General features: G+C 36.1%; 1 protein-coding gene across 1 annotated transcript in view; it reads right to left on the bottom strand.

Moving 5' to 3' along the window:
- LOC104521538 (E3 ubiquitin-protein ligase parkin-like) overlaps positions 1-18,495 on the bottom strand; it is a gene marked incomplete at its 3' end in the record, with an annotated part of 240,710 nt that overhangs the window by 165,511 nt on the left and 56,704 nt on the right. The gene's annotated exons all lie outside the window — the stretch shown is intronic.

Here is an 18,495-nt window from a genome sequence, read left to right as displayed (position 1 = left end):
AATGCTTTAGAAATCACAGTGTTTAATTTCACAATGATCATGCATTATGATTCCAACCATGCTGCCAAGGAAAGTTACAGTCTATGCATAAAATTGACTCACCTGACTTTACCATGCTACTGATGTAGATGAAACAATATTCCACTCATCCTTCAGCTCCTTCCTTGACTTCTCACTTCACACCTAACCCCCACAGAAAACCAAATGCCCCCACACCCTGCATTTTCCTGGGCAAATGTGTGGGAAGATGTGCAAGTCTTTCATAATGTTATGACTACTGACCCATCATTTAAGAAAAGAAGCTTGAGGTTTCTTTAATTTAATTTTTAAAACAAAAATAAAATAGAAATTGGTGAATTTGGCCTGTGAGACACAAGGAAACCGCTATCTGGAGCTCACTAAGATATAAGGAGATAAAGATTCCTTTCATCAAGTGTCATACTGAGGTCACAGTGAAGGGCTACCAGTAATCTATTGCTTCAGAGGCTGCCTCAAAATCTTATATGCTTTGCAAGAGAAAAATAAAGATTTATATATAATCTGCCTGGTGATATGGAAGATTAGAAGAACTACTTCTTATAAGTCCTTTATGGAAGCATTAGCCTTGCCACTAAAATCTATATAGATAGTTCGATAATTCCTTTCAGGAAACAAACAAACAAAAAAAAAACCCTGGGAAATATAAGTCAGATGTAATTAAACAAATAATATTTTGATATGTTTTTATGTTAAAAGATATTACCCAAAGGCAAATTCTGAAGTTGTCCTTTTATAATTGCCTAAGGACTCAAAAATATTAATGATACTTAACAATGATGTACACCTTTTACATTATGCAAATCTTAGACCACAGCTCTAATCTCCTACTTAACAGTGAGAATTGTTCTTGCCTGAGGTCTCTACGACTCAGACTTCAATAGATTAAAAATAGCTCTCCAAACTGTATAACTTTTCCTTGATATAAAACAATCTCAGCCTTTATGAAAAGAAAAAATGACAGTAAGGAACCTGAAAAATAATGATGTTCCTCTGTTAAAGAAATGCTGTCATTTCAGACATCAGCCATTGTCTCTATGGCACTAGATTTAGAAACTGTGACTGTGGAGTTCTGCTGAAGCACAACAGTCTGTCAGGTGAGTAGACACTTCTGTGTACATAAGCACATTTGTAAGGACAGCAAAGTAAGCACCCCGATTCACAGAAAACAGAGAAGTTTCTTTTAAGCAGTAGATGTGTCCACCTATTTCTGCTTTCTCCAAGACCCTTATTACAGCAGTGGTGTATGGGATAGCACAGGGCAGATCAGTACCTCCTTCCTACTTTGGCAGGCTATCCTTAAACTGGAAGACGCTACCTTCAGCTAGTGTCAAAGACACTAAGAGAAGTCCTGTTCAGAAAGGTGTTGGGGAGGTTGAGCAAGGTTATTGTTTAAGACGTAATTTCCTCTGAAGATGCATGAGGTAAACTGAAAGATATTCCATAAATTCAGCCCCAAGAAAACAGTATGATTTTTGCAGTACCTTTGCCAAAAGTCAGCTCTGTTTGCCATAAATTCTCTTTCACAACACATGTAGATCAGTGGAATGTGCACTGAGAAATTAATAAAAGTTGGTCGTAACTACTTTGAAACTGGATTAAAAGTGCTGAGGGTCTGATTAAAAATAGCCAGGAATAATTTGCAGTTTCTATTAATTTTAGCATGTGCCTGTATACTGATTTTTTGGCAAACTATGTGTGTGGTGGGGTCAGAAGACACAAACAGTCATGATGTGATGGGACAGTTAGACAGTACAGGATGATGAGTAGTTCTGGAAATTATCATCACTTGTGGGATTTCACACCACAGAAATAACATCTTCAGAGGTTAAAGTACCCAATAAAGAAATTATTCTGAACTTGCTGAGGGAGAAAGCAAGCACAGCAGACAAAGTTCATTGACTCAAGCACAGCACTGGGAGCAAAGTACCTTGAATTTCCTGACACATCCGAATTGTAAAAGAGCACATCATGTCTACTGGAAATGTTCCTGCTTACATCTATTATAAGCTGGTCTGCAGTCAGGAAAAACAGCCGGTGCCCACAACTCTGCCTAGCGGTTGGCGGAGCCTAAAGTCATGTCTTATAGGTTCCTTTCTGTTTAGGCTCTCCTTGGGGAGCCTAAACTCTCCCATGGGTCTATGATAGCTTTTCCTATCAGATTAGTATCTTCCATGTTCTTTCCTCAAAACTGTCCAGACTTCTTATACTTCAGTTATATAACTATTTTCTGCATAGGTCCTGGCCATCATGACAATTGCCCCTCATTCCTGTGCTAGTGGAGCAGTTTTCCCACCTCCTCCATTGCAACAACGTGACTGGAATGGTCCAGACTAAACCATTCATATTGCAAAGAACTTTTCATCACCTGTCCAATTCAGTTCACAGAATGGCTTCAGAAGCAATTGCACGGGTACAGCTGAGCAAAGGGCTACTGAGAGTATGATAGAAAATGTTAGTGCCCCAACACAAGACACCATTCCCTAAACCATTCAGGTATCTGTTTAGCTTAGCCCAGGTTGGGACGGGTGAACCCCATCAGATGGGTAAGAAGAATGCTCCTGCCTGGAGGGGAAGAAGCTAAGCACCACGAGGAAATCTTGAAGAGACTAGACTCTAAGGTGTGTCAGGGAAAGAAAAGAGTAAGAGAAAAACAAGGACACAGCAAAGGAAAAATACATTGCTAAGAGGAGAAGGGAGTTGAAAAGCTTTATAGGAAAACACAGGATTTTGTCACACAGAAAACTGAGTTCAGTGACGCTAAATTGAACTCATCCAGAACGACACCATGTGGAAAGTGCAAGGATGTTTAGAAACTGCTTCTATTTCTGTTCCTTTTTTGTCTAATAATCTTGAGTTTTCCTAACTTAAAAAGCTAATCTTAATGATAAATTAATAAAAACCTGGAGTGGGGAGTAGTTGTTGAGTGGGTGAGGGCTGTTGAGTTTCAAAGACTTTCCCCTTCAGACACTTACTACAGAAACAAGTCTAGGTAAATCCATTTAATTGGCCTCTCAGCCAGTATGGGTGTAATGATATATTTCAGTAATAAACACAGACACATTTGCAAAGCACTATCTATGAATTCTTTGTGGACCCGAGAATATTAGGAATAATTCCTGTTCTTACAGATTTCTGTATGAACTGGAGTAGACCTTAAATCTTCAGTAAAGTATCTTTGGGATACTCTAGAGGATATTAACTGTGATTTAGTGAAGTAAACATAATGAAAATTAAACCAACTTGTCAAAAGAAAGAACAAAGTACATTTTGTGATACAGTATTTTTGATTTGGTTAATATGAAAAACTGCATATTCCACAGTGGGTTTCCAATTCATAATTAATTAGTATTTTATTGAATTTACTTTTACAAATATTTTGGTTTAAAAAAACAAAAGAGCTCTGTAGATTTCATTTGCATTTTGCTTATTTTATTTCCACTGGCATGAAAAGCCACTTACTACTTGGCTCTGATAATTGTGCAAAGAATGTCATATAAGTTTTGAGTTATACTTGGAAGCTATTTATGATAATTAGGAATTTATTTAGTCTTACTTATCATATCAATCAACATGGCAAAAAGTACATGCAGGTAGGTTTCATTAAAAAATGAGTGAAAAACTTCTTGAAATGTTATATATATATATCCTGAGTCTGACTATTCTGAAAAATAAATAAAAAAAAAAATATTACCATGGCTGGCATATTTTTCCACATTCACTTCCTATATGTAGATTAAGTTATGATTTCATTTTGTCATATTTGTATTTCCTATGACAGATTTTTATTGAATAAACAGATTAATTGAGTATGCATATGTTTGAATTATAATCATTTTATATATTTCTTCACTGAACCTTAACTTTTCCAGATGAAAGAAATAAAGACAGAATCATTTTCCCTGTCCTTTTTGGATTTAGTATTGTCTTCCAAGGAGTAGCAATTTTAGATCAGAAATTTTTGTAAAATGTTATACAAGTATCTTTAAACTTCTTGTTATTTGATCATTTGATTTTAACCTTGGGCTTAGAGGGAGAAAAAGAAGGAAAAAGAGTAGCTATCTAAATCTTGCTTGACTTGGGGCGACTATACCTCATTTATTTTTTATTTACCTTCCTGACGATAACTATTTAAAAATATTTTTGCATAGATTACTGGGTATTTTGAGGAGAAGTAAGTATTTATTTTATTTCAAAAACTCTTATCACGTAAAAATTTACTCTTCAAAATGCTTGTGTACTTAATGTAATGGATATATGAACCTCAATACCACACAGAGCAAACATACACCTTAACTACCAAGGTGACATCAACTACTATACTATCAAATCCTGTAACAGTACTTAGTGACTTCCAAAAAGTCTTTATCCATAATTACTGCCCAGTGGAATGAGAGAAGGGCTACACAGTTATGGCTACCACCTTCTATTCTTCCTTAAACACCTTTTTATGTTAAATATTTTGCAATTATGATTTCTTTAAATTCTGAGATGAGTGTTTACATACATATAATACACAAATAAAAATATATGCAATAGATGAAAAAATCTTAAATACAGATTCAATCTACAAATAATATCAATAACATCTTAAAAATATATTTCATAAATATATTAATGCCTCCTTTATACTGTGTCCAGAATTCTGTTAAAAGTTGGATACATATATTCTCTACAAAGAAGGAAAATTAACAATAAAACCCTATTGTTTGGGCTTCAAATAATAAAAAAAAAAGGTTGTGCTGCCAAAGTTTACGTTTCTACAGTTTCTGAGAGGAGACAAATATTCACATCACCAATATACATTTACATTCAGTTTTGCTGAAAATACAAAAAAAAAAAAAAAAAGATGGATACAAAGACTAAAGATGACAAAAATAATCACAAGAGTTTCTGCAATAGATTTACACTTACGATTTTCATCATCTTAAGGGACTTTAAACTGCAGATATGCTGTTAAGCTATCAGTGAACAGAAAAAGATGGTGAGAATATTTCCAGCGAGAACCAACACATTTTATAAGAATCAAAGATGACAAGCTCACAAGTTGCAAAGAAGCATAACTTGTACTATAAATATTATTCATCAGGTTGAAGCCTTTTTCAAAATATACTAGGGGATAGTACAAAGTTGACAACTGCTCTCTGGGAAGTTTTATTTTGTCAAGAATTTCACACATGTGATTATGCTGTGTAATTTCAATATATTTCACCAGAACCTTCAGGCACAGTTAAGACTCTGCAGAAAAATATATGAAAAAAAAGGGTGAAGTACTTCAACCTACTCAATGTCACTTAGATTAGGCTGACTGAACAGTTGTAAGAGATTTAAAGCATCCTACTGAGTTATTTGGCACTATTTGGTTATTTGTTATTTGGTACTACCTGATTATTAAAAGTAGTCCCTCACCATAATAGACTACCCTGTAATTTATCCAGAAGGTTACAGAAGAAAAATCATTCTTTGCCTTTCACACTCAACAAGTGGGAACTCTTCCTCAATGTGTTATTCCACAAACAAACTGGAAACATAAAAATACCAAAAATTCATAAATTAAAAAAAATGAGCGCATGCCAAGAAAAAATTGAAAATACATTTGTTCTTTGTTTGCACCGGGAAGGAATTTATCAGACAGACAAAGTTGAGTAATTCAATGAAAAGAACAAAACCATACTACAAATGAAGACCAGAAAATCTCTCCAGTCTTTTCTAAGCTAATATGGAAAAAAACCTTCTTAATCATCTCCTTAAGTGCCTAACGAGACATACCAAACAAGCGCTCCCCCTGAGAGGTTTCAGAGAGCCACTAAGGCTTCCTTGACCAGTATCCTATCTCTGTGGCCAAAAGAAAATGAAAAACACAGAATCTGTATCGTACACAAAAATGAAACACATTTTTTCCTATTCTTGGCAGCAGACCAGCAAAAACTTTGAACCATGAGATTATTTAAATGCAATACAAATATGTTACACAAGCATACAGTGATTGATATTTTCTTTAGTTACCTCTAAGGAATATCAATAAATTCATCAGCTGCAGCTGCACATCTAATGCTTATATCTCTAATTTCAGGACTGCACCTAACCTGTCATATAAACCTTTCCATTTGCTCTTTGTGTTCCATCATTAAATTTGTCTGCACAACTCTTCAAAAAGACCTTCCACAACCTCACTCTGTTTTTAAAATCCTCTCTATAATTACATGAGAGATAGTATTATGTGCATCTTTTGTGGATTTTCAGTACTTAAGTGATCACACAGAAGAAAACCAATTTATCACAGACAAACTCTTGCAACTGTATGGAAGGAAGAATTTATAATTATAATTGTATTAGCTTTTACATTTGTAGTAAGAAGATATATATTTCATAAAGTGTGAAAACCAACAGAGAGCAACCTGCATTACAATAACAGATAAAATCAAGAGGGTGCTACATACATTTCTCCAAGACAAATAGCTGTGCACTCAGATCAGGACTTTTTAAATACTTCATTCTAGGCTCTATCTCTTGCAGTATTTATTATACTCCACAAGCTCAATATAGGTGAAATCACTACTTCATCAAAGTCAAAAGGCGTTTTGCCACTAGCTTCAACATGGCCTAGACCTCTCCTAAGATTAAAAAATATAAACATGTGGAAAAAGAAAGAAAAACACACAAAAAAAGTGTTCTTTATGAATTTTCTTTAAAAAGAAATTTTTGGTTTCTGCTTTTATACACAGCTTCAGGATCAGACCAATCTCTCATTGCTGTAGGGATAGTCATATGAAATATAACAAGTCATTAGATCTCAAGCATTCAACTAATGTTTCAGTTGTGTGTGTTTTTCAATGTATTCTTGTCCCATGTATGGATTTCAACCCTTTTGCAGCTCAACTCCAATGTTTCAGTGGTGTGTTTATGAAATGCAGGGCAGTTTATCCAAATAGCCATTCCTATTCTAAAAGTTAAAACCACCCATCTGGCACATAACTTGATGCCAACTGTTAAGCATTGAACTGACAGAGGCTCATGACAAAATGCTAATTCTCCTCATGTTTTGCATGAGAACAGTAGAAGGAATGAGGAGGCTATTAAAATGTGAAAATGATTGATGAGTGCCTCATCAACAGCATCTCCTACTCAACTCCAGTCAATGATTCTAGTAAAGCAAAGCCAACATTTTCAGGAAATGTGTAAGGAATTTGGCAGCTACTTCCACTTTCTGGCTCATTTTATGAGTAGTTGCACAAAACCCAAGTCAAATAATCCTCTCCTTCAAAGACTGTTCTCTGAAATAATATCTGGATGGTGTTAAAAAGAATGTACTGAAACTTGTTCCTTCTTTAGTAGCCGCAAGTTCAACTAAGTGCAAAGGGAAAAATATGTATCTGAATCTCCAAACCTGCATCTTATGATATTAATTAAGAGACATTTTAGGGGTCTTTCTGAGAGTTTTAAATTAATTGATTAAATCTATAAATTTGTTGGAGCCAGGGCCCTGAGGGCACCACCAACCCTGACTGTCCCTGCCCAGTCTCTCAGGGCTCCCCACAGCCCAGGACCCCATGTCAGTCCCCAGGACCATCAGCCCCTGCCCCAGCAATGCCACAGCAGGGCCGGTCTCCAGCTCCACACAGCCCTGCCTGGTCACAGGCCCTGCCGACCCTGGCCTCCCCACAGGCCCACGTCCCAGCCTGTCTTCAGCCCATTCCCAGGGAGGTGCCCGATGCCCGGGGCTGGGGCTGCCCCAGTGCCCCTGACCGCCCTGCTCCTGGCTGCGGGGTGGGACGGGCCCTGGCTGACAGGCCCTGCCCGGCCACCCCACCGTGGAGAGCCCCTGACACCCCCAGCTCCCAGGGAGCCCTGACACTTGAGTAGCACATTCTTTAATCAGTTTTTTCTTCTACCTTATCGATTAAGATAGTTAAACAGCATATTTGAACCGTTAACTTATTGTGATGAACTGTAATTATTATCTATACATTTAATGAGTAATTTCTTTGGTCAATCCAGCAACAGGTTGTACAAAAGAATATAAAAGTATGAACAGTGAGCATTTAACAGCGACTCTAGACAGCTGATACAAAATCTCCCTTTCTCAGTAAAGTGCTTTGAGATTCCCAAGTTAAAACAACCCTTCCTGAGTGTAAAATAAAACCAAATATTTAGTGACTTTTAATAATACAGCAGATCCTGTGTAGGCATACAGACTCACTGTCTGAAAAATAACAGAAGTCTAAGTTCAAAAGACATGAAGTATCCTCTAAGGCCCTGAGGAGGATGGTTACAGGTGCAGAAGATTCACTGCTGCTCTTGCTCTGTCCTCTTGTCTATGTCAAATAAACAAACAAACAAAGAAACAAACAAATAAATAAATAAATAAATTCATCATTTGGTATAAGATGGTACAATGGGTTTTTTGAGCATTTTCCAGCTGCAGATGAGTGAATAGTCTGCCTGGTTTATTTTTATCTTACAACTAGCCCAACTTATTGGGCTAGTGCTTAATATAAATAGTAAGAATCAGTCTCAAAATCTCATATTCTGGTATGCACTGACCTAGTGTTCTTTAAATCAGAATATCAAGTCAGCTGGCCAAAGGGCCATCTATCCTAGCAATCCTGTTTTCATAGGTGTCTGAAAACAGTAGATGGGAGAAATACAACAGGGCAATCATATTTGATGCTTGCCTTTAACTCTTCAAATCTCTATTTATTTTCAACTCAGGGAATTTCAAAGCTGTATAAGAGTTATGTGAATTTTCTGCCGGTAAGACAACATTCAGCTTGTATCATGGCTCTACTTTCCAGCTTCTATGTTGCAAAAGACAGTCCTTACAACTGATAATACATTACCTCAAATAAAACTGATGGTTGTTTTTAAAGGATACTCCAGCTTATGCCTTCATAGCTAAAATGTGCAAATAATCAAAAATTAACTCTCAGAATAAAATCTAATAATTTGACAGGCTACTGAGGAATTCCATTGCAGAGAACGGGAGGAAAAAAAGCCTGCCCTCCATTTATCAAGAATTTGGTTACATACAGTGGTCTTTACACAGGAACCCAGCCAAAAATAAACTGCTACCAAAGCCATTGCTTAGGCCTCCTTGATGCAGTCAAAGCTCAGCTCTATGGAGATGTATTCGCACGTACTTTTTCCAAGAAGTCACATCTCTTTGTAATGCCTCAATTCCTGCTTTTGTTTCAGCAACTACCATTAATGGTTCTGCTATCATACAACTATAGTTGAGAAAACAGCACAATTTTCAAAAATAATAACTTTTTTCCAGATCAAAATCCATGTTTCTGTCTCTATCCCATTTTAGGATGACACAAGGTCAATATTCCAAAACAAAAGACTCCATTAAGTTCCGATACTATTTCTTAATGCAATTCAAGAGATGACATACTATTAAATGTGTATTTTCAAAATTCCCAAGTGGAGACAAGAAATGTTACTAAAACCCTCCAGAGCAAGGCTCTGTGCCTCTGCCCATATCAATCGCTGAAAACTCCAATTTCTACGGAGTTTATGAAAGTCATTGAAATTCCACAATGCCACCGAGTCCTGCCAGCACAAATTGTGTTTCAACATCAAGTTCTGCAGTTTATGTGACTAATTGAATAACTTATTTTTCTTAATCAAATAAAGATGACAGCATAAAACCCAGGGATTTTAAGCTGACAAATATCTACAGAAAAAATAGAAGATTAAAAAAAAAAATCACAAAATATTATATCAAACTTTTCTAAGTGTTTGTTTTTTATTGTAGAGAATGTGAAAACTTCACTGTTTTATGGAGTTTCTAGATAAAAAATTTACATAATGTATATTTAAAGCCTGGATTTTTGGATACCTAAATTAAATACAGATAAGATTATTACTGTTATTATTCATAACCAAATCTGTGAAAAGTCATTAAGATAACATTAATAGTCCAATGCAGTCTTAAACGAAGAAATTGCTACTCTGCCTCCATAATATCACTCTCATGGTCACTGGCAGCTGGAAGATCAGCAGGTTTTCATCTTTTATCATTAGTTACTGGACTTGATGGTGATTACTGTGCCACTTGAGTCTGGGATCAAATAATTAGCACGTGTAACTGACAATGTGAGCCTTGTCACAGCTTCTGACAGACTCAGGGTAATTGCGATGTAAAGATAAGAATGTGTTCTGTATGACTGTATTTAGTCTGAAGTTTGTACTGAAAGCTTTGATGGAGACCCATGCCAAGTTCCCTGGAACATTAGTGAGACATTCCTAAAAGTGGTCACTTATTAAAATGAGTCTTTTGAGTACAATTAATGCTTAAACATTCATAACCTGTTAAAACCACCTGATGTCAAAGTGTCCAAACTTGCATAGAGACAAAGTTCATCTGGAATTGTGTCATCTCTAACACAGTGTGTGCTATCATCTCCAGAACATCAGTGTCGTCCTCACCTTCATCTGGAATTGTGTCATCTCTAACACAGATTTAAAAACATTAGTTCTTCACAGTGTGTGCTATCATCTCCAGAACACCAGTGTCGTCCTCACCTTACAGTCACCTGCAGAAGGATGCAGGGAATATTTGCCAAAATCCCACTAGTGTTGCTTTGGTCCTGCTGCACTGAGTGGGTGTCCTCCATGGCCTGCTTAGAGTCGGCCTTGGAAATGGCAAGTGAGAAGACCTAGAGGGTGAACTACACTAAATGTCTCACAGAGGGCTTGCCAGCTCCTGTTCCTCCATATGCTGCCTCTCATACTGTTTCTATGAATGTTTATCAATGTCTACAAATGATGTCAGAATGAGCCTCAAGTTTCAGCTGCTCCTCATCCATACTCTTCTAATAAAGTCATCCGTTATTATTCACATACTAAGCCCACAGTGCTATAAAATATGGGGAAAATCCTATAAAGAACTTTAAAATATAAGAAAATCTGCAGGAGAGCTATGAGATGACAATTATACAAAAAACTCCAAATATTGTGGGGTGATAGAGGAAACACACTTTTTCTGGGAAACTAACATAACATGCAAGGAAGAAATACATCAACAAATATAGATAGTGTGTGAATACTTTAAAAGAAAAGCTATTGAAAAAAATCCTGTAATTATTCCTCAGAAGAAGAAAAGGCTGATTAAAAGCTCTGAAGAAAAAAGCATGTTTCCATAGCATTCACAACATACAAACTTTCCCAGTATAGACATAATTTGAGAAATTATTTCATGTGATTGACATTAAAGTAGGTTTATATTATCATATATTATTATTTTTAGAATATTGTCATTAAACTTGTAGTACTCTATCAATAAATGGGAATTTACTTTAATTAAGAACGGTAAATTTCAGTAAACTTTAAAATATTAATCATTTCAACTGGGCACAGGTTTAAAGAACACTTTAATAACTACTCTAAAACAATTATTTTTTGGTTTATACAGTGTAATCCATTACTTAGTAAAATTTATCACATCTACATCTAACAACTTTATTTCCTACATAGAAAAATTAGTGAACTGTGGCCACTTCAATTTTATAAATTGGAACACAGCCAGTGTGCTGCAGTTCTGGGAGTTACATTATGAAAAGTGATAATCACTGAATGGTAAAGGTTCTGGTAAAGGTTTTGGTAAAACAATTCTATTAAAAATATGTAATCCACTGGACTATTAAATTTTCATATGGTTATCACATTTATGGCTCCAAATTTTGAGGAAAGAGGGTGGGAAAAAAAAAAAAAAAAGAAACAGCAAAACTTTTATGTGGAAATGACAACTTTTTTATTTGGGTCAGATATGAATAAAAATTTTTCTTATGACAGAATCATATTATTAAAATATGTATAAATAAAATACGTAAAATATTGCCTTGGATTAGAAAATGTCTAAGAGACAAAACTTTTTAAAATTTTTTCCCAAATTATAGAAATGAGAATCTGGATAGTGGTATGAAGCTAGAGCCTGAAGTTTAAGTGTTTTGCTGCAGCCCATAAAGGATAAGTGAGAAAATGTTGAAACTTGGAATAGGCAATGGTTTGTCCAAGAGGCAATGCATCAGGAAAATGGTAATAACCATTTTGGTCACCACCATAACATTTCAACCACCCTACCTGTTTTTTTTAAGATGAAGGTTAAGTTTATACACTATTACAGGACATAAAACCATAAATTATATTTTTACACTTAGGTAAACAAAGTAAGTTTAATCCTCTAAAAAACTTAGAAGATGGATGAGGACAGAGACTGAGTCTGACTCTCTTCAACTGAGCCAATGGTCGCTGTTAGGACACTCATTAAAAATATGGAAGACTGATTTTGGCACCATATCAAATGTTACAAATATATAAATCTGTCTCTCAAATATTGTGTTGGTTTTTTTCATGAAAACATTTGAATGTTATCAGATCTGAAATCGAATCAGACGTCCAAGCCTTCATATATTTTGCAAAATGGAATTTCTGATTTTTCTGTTATTGCTACTGATTACATGGCTTCTATTGACAATTTTGACAGAATTGACAGTCTCGAGAAACATTTCTATGGTGTAAAATGAGAATTTTCCAAGGGAAAACTACTTCACCAGATATGATTAATTTGCTTTAACATTATTCTCATAAACTCCACTTTGTTTTTAACAAGAAAGCACAAGATACCTGATTCTGTTGTTAGAAGCAGCCGTAATTTCACTTCAAATCAAAGATCAATGTATTTAAATTTCTGCACAGTTCATTCGAAACTAACAATATTTGTCTTGGCAAAACTGCCTCATAAAGAAAGGCACATTGTAATTTAACTGCCTCAGATCAAATGAAGCTAGTGACAACACCATTCTCATTATGGTATGTTATGTTATGGTATGTTCCTGTTTTATCTTAATCTGTTTCTGAATAGTGACAAATTTATTAATCTCATCCAAATATTTCTCACTTCCAAGATATGACCACGCTTAGTGTCAAACAAGAATGAAGCCAAATTTCCGTACTTAAACCAAAGCTGTTAAAGTATCATACAATAGCATATATGCAGGTGCAGATTTGATACAGAATCCCATTTGCCACAGTTTTCTTAAACATAATCCTTAGCATTCAAGAGTTGCAAAAGTCAGATCATTTTCTAGTAGATTTTTTAAAATTCTTTGTCACAGCAGTATTACAAAATACTGTGAATTTAAATATATTTGTATAGAGACATTCAGGTCATGTCAGTTTTAATCACCACAGTTTCTAGTTACTATTAGAATCTCTCTTATAGCTGTATTTTTGTTATTATTGGTATTTCAAGTAAAAGCAATTTACACTTGAGCATTCTTGGACTCCTCAGGGCTTATTTGGAAAATGTAGCATTCCATATAAATGTTTTACAGCCATTATATAAAAAAATTGAAGTAAAATATCTAATTTCAGACCAAGACGTTGAATACAGGGTAGAGGCATTTGACAACAGGGCCTTAACTTCCAGGTTATGAGTTCAAATGCAATGTGGGGCAGAAAAGATAAAGATATCACCAGGTGCTAAACTGTCCATGACGTGTATTAAATGAAGTTCACAGCTTTTAGAGTCAGTGGGGACTATTATGATTCTCAGGTCTGGCCCCAGTTTCAGTACAGGCTACAAAGCTTTACAGAGCAATTTCTGCATGAAACCTGTGAATTGCACGAGGTAAAAAATTTCTTTTGGAAAGGCATTCTTCGTGTTTTATACTTCATCTGATGAAGAATCTACTCCGCTGCAATGTCCTCTTCACTATCAAAAATGTCTCAGTGCCCATTTAGGTAACAGAATGTTGCAAAACACATTAAAAAAAGAGACCAAAGCCTTTCAGTGGAGATGGCAATGTAAAGGAATGTACTTCCCCTCTGCAGATGTAGTAGTGCACAAGAGGGAGGAGAGCATGGCCGGAGGGGGGAGTACGATTTGTGAATAAAACGTTGTAGTGAGTTGTACAGAACCAGTTTCCTGGGTTTATACACTTGTTTTAGACCTACCTTTTTCCATCAGACCTTATTAAAGAGAATACATTTATTTTGCTTTTTCATTCAGTGTGTGCTGTTGATGTTCTTTTCTTGTTACAGACAAACCATTGCATTTTTGATTAAGGAAATATATTTCATGTTGCATAGTTGAATCCCAGACTATTAATCAACAATGAAGAACGCTAGCTTTTGACTGCAAAACAAAGCACAAACTGCTGGAAGTGTTTTATTTTAACGCTCTGTAAATAGTGGCTAATACTTCAGCTATATAAAATGAGTTATTGATATTTCAGTGTATTCCTATTTGGAGGGCAGAAAGCTTCAATTTTTTTTCATTTAGATATAATTAGGTTCTAAATTTTAACTATTTGCTCTGCAAAGAAGGTAGAAAGTAGATACACAAACATAAACTTTGTCCTGTGTCCTTGTCACTTAATTAAAATTATTCCACAGTCTAAAGTACAAAGCTTTTCTCAACCACCTAATGAATGAGGTTCGTGTATAATTGAATGCAGGGATATGATGGAAGAGTAGTAACTTGTGCATCATTTTAAAATATTAGTGGAAAACAAAGTATGTAAGCTTTCCAGAATAGGCAACACTACTGATATTTGGAATATCTTCCCTCACAGAACTAAAAGATGTTTTTACTTAGAAGATTTGATGCATGCCTTCATCTGTAAGACTTACTTGTTGATCTTACTGAATAAATTTGTAAAAATGCTTTTCTAGGTTTTCAAACTTTTTGAAGTGCTTAATTCCAGCACAGGTAGAAAAGAGTAAAAAAGATTCCATCCTTAGAATCATCGAAGCGTTTTGGTTGGAAAAGACCTTTAAGATCATTGAGTCCAACCCTAAACCTAACACTGCCAAGTCCACCACTAAACCACATCCCTAAGCACCACATCTACACATCTTTTAAAAACCTCCAGGGATAGTGACTCAACTACTTCCCTGAGCAGCCTGTTCCAAGGCTTCACAATGCTTTTGGTGAAGAAATGTTTCCTAATATCCAATGTAAACCTTCCCTGACACAACTTGAGGCCATTTCCTCTTGTCCTGTCACTTGTTACTTGGGAGAAGAGACCAACACCCACCTTGCTACAGCCTCCTTTCAAGTAGTTGTAGAGAGTGATCAGCTTCCTTTTCTCCAGGAACAACCACAGTTCCCTCAGCTGCTTCTCATAAGACTTGTGCTCCAGACCCTTCACCAGCTTCACTGTCCTCCTTTGGACACACTCTGGCACCTCAATGTCCTACTTGCAGTGAGGGGCCCAAAACTGAACACAGTATTAAAGGTGTGGCCTCACCAGTGCTGACTGTTCCTGATACAGCCCAGGATGCCATTGGCCTTCTTGGCCACCTGGGCACACTGCTGGCTCATATTCAGCCAGCTTTCACCAGCAGCCCCAGGTCCCTTTTTGCCAGGCAGCTTTCCAGCCACTCTTAATAAATCACTGCAGGTTTTTGGTTTTTTTCAATGGATTTTAGACTTAACTGTATTGCAAGCAAATGTTACCAGTTACCCTCTCTATCCAGCTGTCTGGTTTTCTTCTTCTAGATTCCTAATACACAGTCTTACAGACAGAGGAGCAACATCCTGACTCACTCTGCCCTAACTTTTACTATACACCACTGGTGCATCTGAATGAAAATATTTCACTGTATGAAAAACATATTTTTGACATGCCAACAGATTTTATTTTTAATTAGAAATTCTCAGAATAGTAATTTATCCCACAGTTTAGACATAAAAAAAAAAATTAAAAAGGTCTCATCTGATGAGGTATCCCTTTTAAGCTCACAACTCATGTATCAAATTTTCATAAATTCGAAAAAAAAATCACCTTTTTGCTGAAAATATGCATGACAGACTTCAGCTAAAATAAATTGTCAGAAAGTCAAGTGTGTCTATGAAGAGATGTTTATAAAAAAGTGCCTCTCAGCTACATTGGTTCTGTGTACTTAAGCACATCTCCTACTTTGTTTGATTTGCAGCCAATATCCTGATATAAAACCAATCATCCTTCTATGTTTTTCTTCCACTAAATTGCTGTTTGTTTGTTTTGATGTCTGTAAGTAGCAGTGCACATGACAGGGCTGATAAGGAATCCAAATTTATGCCAGCCTGTGTCTACATCCTGTTTACATAACCTCCTGTTAACTCCTATGGAAGCTGACACAGCTGCAAGAAAGATATTATATAGTTCATTATGTCTTAAAAGAGCTTGCCTGACTAGATCAGTTCGTCCTGGCAGTACTTCTGAAAAACAGCTTTATGGATAAGGACTTCAAAGTCAAGTTCCCATGAATGTTCTAATTTCAGGAGCCTTAATGAAGCATCACAACGATGGCAGTTTGCATGTTTCTGTTCCATAATTTCATTTTCCCATATCGATGACTGACCACTTGAACAACCATGGTGCATTTAAAATTCATAAATGTATGTTAAAATAATACTAGTGACAAAGTTATTTTGCATGACATTGAGGGCAGAAGACAGGAACTGAAAAAAGCTTTGCAGCTACAACAGGGACAAGATTTGGATTATACGCAACTCAAAAGCAAGATGTGCTGTTAACTCTTGAAGCACATTTTTTGTGAATTTCCCTTGTTACTTTAGAAACACTCTCTAAATTATGAGCACGTGAATGGTTTTGCATTACCACCTTCTATTACCCCTTGATACCAGAAGTTGAACAAGTCTGACACTTTAACACTACCAGAAGGGCTTACCTCATTGCATTTCATCTGATCTTAATTTTCCTCTGTTTAACCTCAGATTTAGCTATTTATTTTACTTTGGTATTATTATTTCTGTTTTTCTTTGTCTTGTTTACCACTTCTTTTAACGTTGAATTTTCCCAAGGGGTTGTTTAGTAATGTGTAATTTAATGATGAAAATGACTACTTTCCTGCCCTGCGTGACTTAGAAATGGCAATTATGTAAAGTTCTCATTCTAGCTTTTGCTCTGAATCCAAATTTTTGAAACAAAATTCATACTGCCTATCTTCAGCAATATTATTTTGTGAGCTCTTCAGCAAGCCAGTTCTTATAAAATTCACAGAGAGGCCAACATTTTTTGTTGGGGGACTGCTTTGTGTCCTGACAGGGAATTTAATTCACCTTCAACTCTCAAAAACACCACGTCTTTACAGATTTTAGACTAATCGTTTCAGGCTGCCTGGCTGACAGAGTTTTGTGTGCTGCCTGATCTGTTACATTTGCTGCCAAATCTACTGTTCAGCTCTGCTTGTATGTCTCAGTAGAATTCTTCACTAGGACACATGCAAAGGATGAGAAAATGTACTCTTTGCATTACCACAATTTGATATATCCATCCTTGGGTTCTTTACAACCACACAGTATCAGCAGATATACTGATGATCTGCATACTGGTATATGTGATGTACATTGTTTCTTTTACAGCATTAATGATATTCAGTTTATCAGATGGAACACTTTTTCCTACAATGCTCACTTTTTTAGTGCATCTTAATATGTACATGTAGCTTTCTGCTCTCTTCTATTATTTCAATGTTTTTTATTTTAATTTCCTGGTACTTCCACATTTCCTTGAGCTTGTTTTCAGTCATGGTTTGAGAGTTAAGTTTTAAAAAACAATATATCTTGCAATATGTTTCAGGTTTTTGAACAGGAACTGGATCTCAGGGAGGAGAAATGGATGGACTCTCCAAGGAGATGTAGAAGATGCATCTCCTGCAACAGTTTGGGAGCTCCAGCAGGACCCAAAGAGGTACTGTAAGGATGGGGATTCTAACGTTGTACGTTCACTCAGAATCTCCATACGACCGAAATGGACCTAAATTTCAAAACAACTTCTGTTATATGAAAATGTGAATATGAGAATGCTCTCAGTGAAGGATCTCTGGTCAGTGAATGCACTGTTGCAATAAAGAAGACCATTTGGACTAAAGAGCAACCTGTGAGGGATACCAAGGCCCTAGATAGTCTCAACAAACTGAAATGGACAACAGTAATGTCCTGTAGATATTGTACAGCTACTAGACTCAAAAAGGCCCACAGATAGTTAGACTATATCACTTCCAAATAAATCTCTGATACTTTTGAGATTGGCACTGCCCTAGAGAAGGAAAAGAGTAAATAAAAAGGGCTAGGGACTAATCTCTGCTTCTCAGGCTGGCAACACAGCAGTTTTTATTCACTTGCCAGAATTATTTTCATCCTCAAAATCATACAGTAGCGTCTAAAGTGCCTGTTGGGAACAGATCCTACCATATGCTGTTGACTCAAGCTACTCCTGAGAACTGTCTGGGAGACTGCTAGATTGGAGCAGATCAAACCCATGCCAGAGAGTATGCTAGCAATAAAAATGCACGGATGACTGCTTGGCAGTGCTTGAGCCCTTGCCGTGGCCCTGTTTCATTTGTAAGCCAGGTGACCAATACTGACTCACTGAAGTTGTCTTACTGAAAACAGCAGTATCAAAACTGTCACTGCTTTTCTAAAATGCAGAATGATCTTTG

This window comes from Antrostomus carolinensis, unplaced genomic scaffold (assembly GCF_000700745.2).
Source record: "Antrostomus carolinensis isolate BGI_N321 unplaced genomic scaffold, ASM70074v2 scaffold7782, whole genome shotgun sequence".
Lineage (NCBI taxonomy): Eukaryota > Metazoa > Chordata > Aves > Caprimulgiformes > Caprimulgidae > Antrostomus > Antrostomus carolinensis.
Note: the sequence above shows the minus strand (reverse complement) of the source record. Positions and strands in the feature narration are given on the sequence as shown.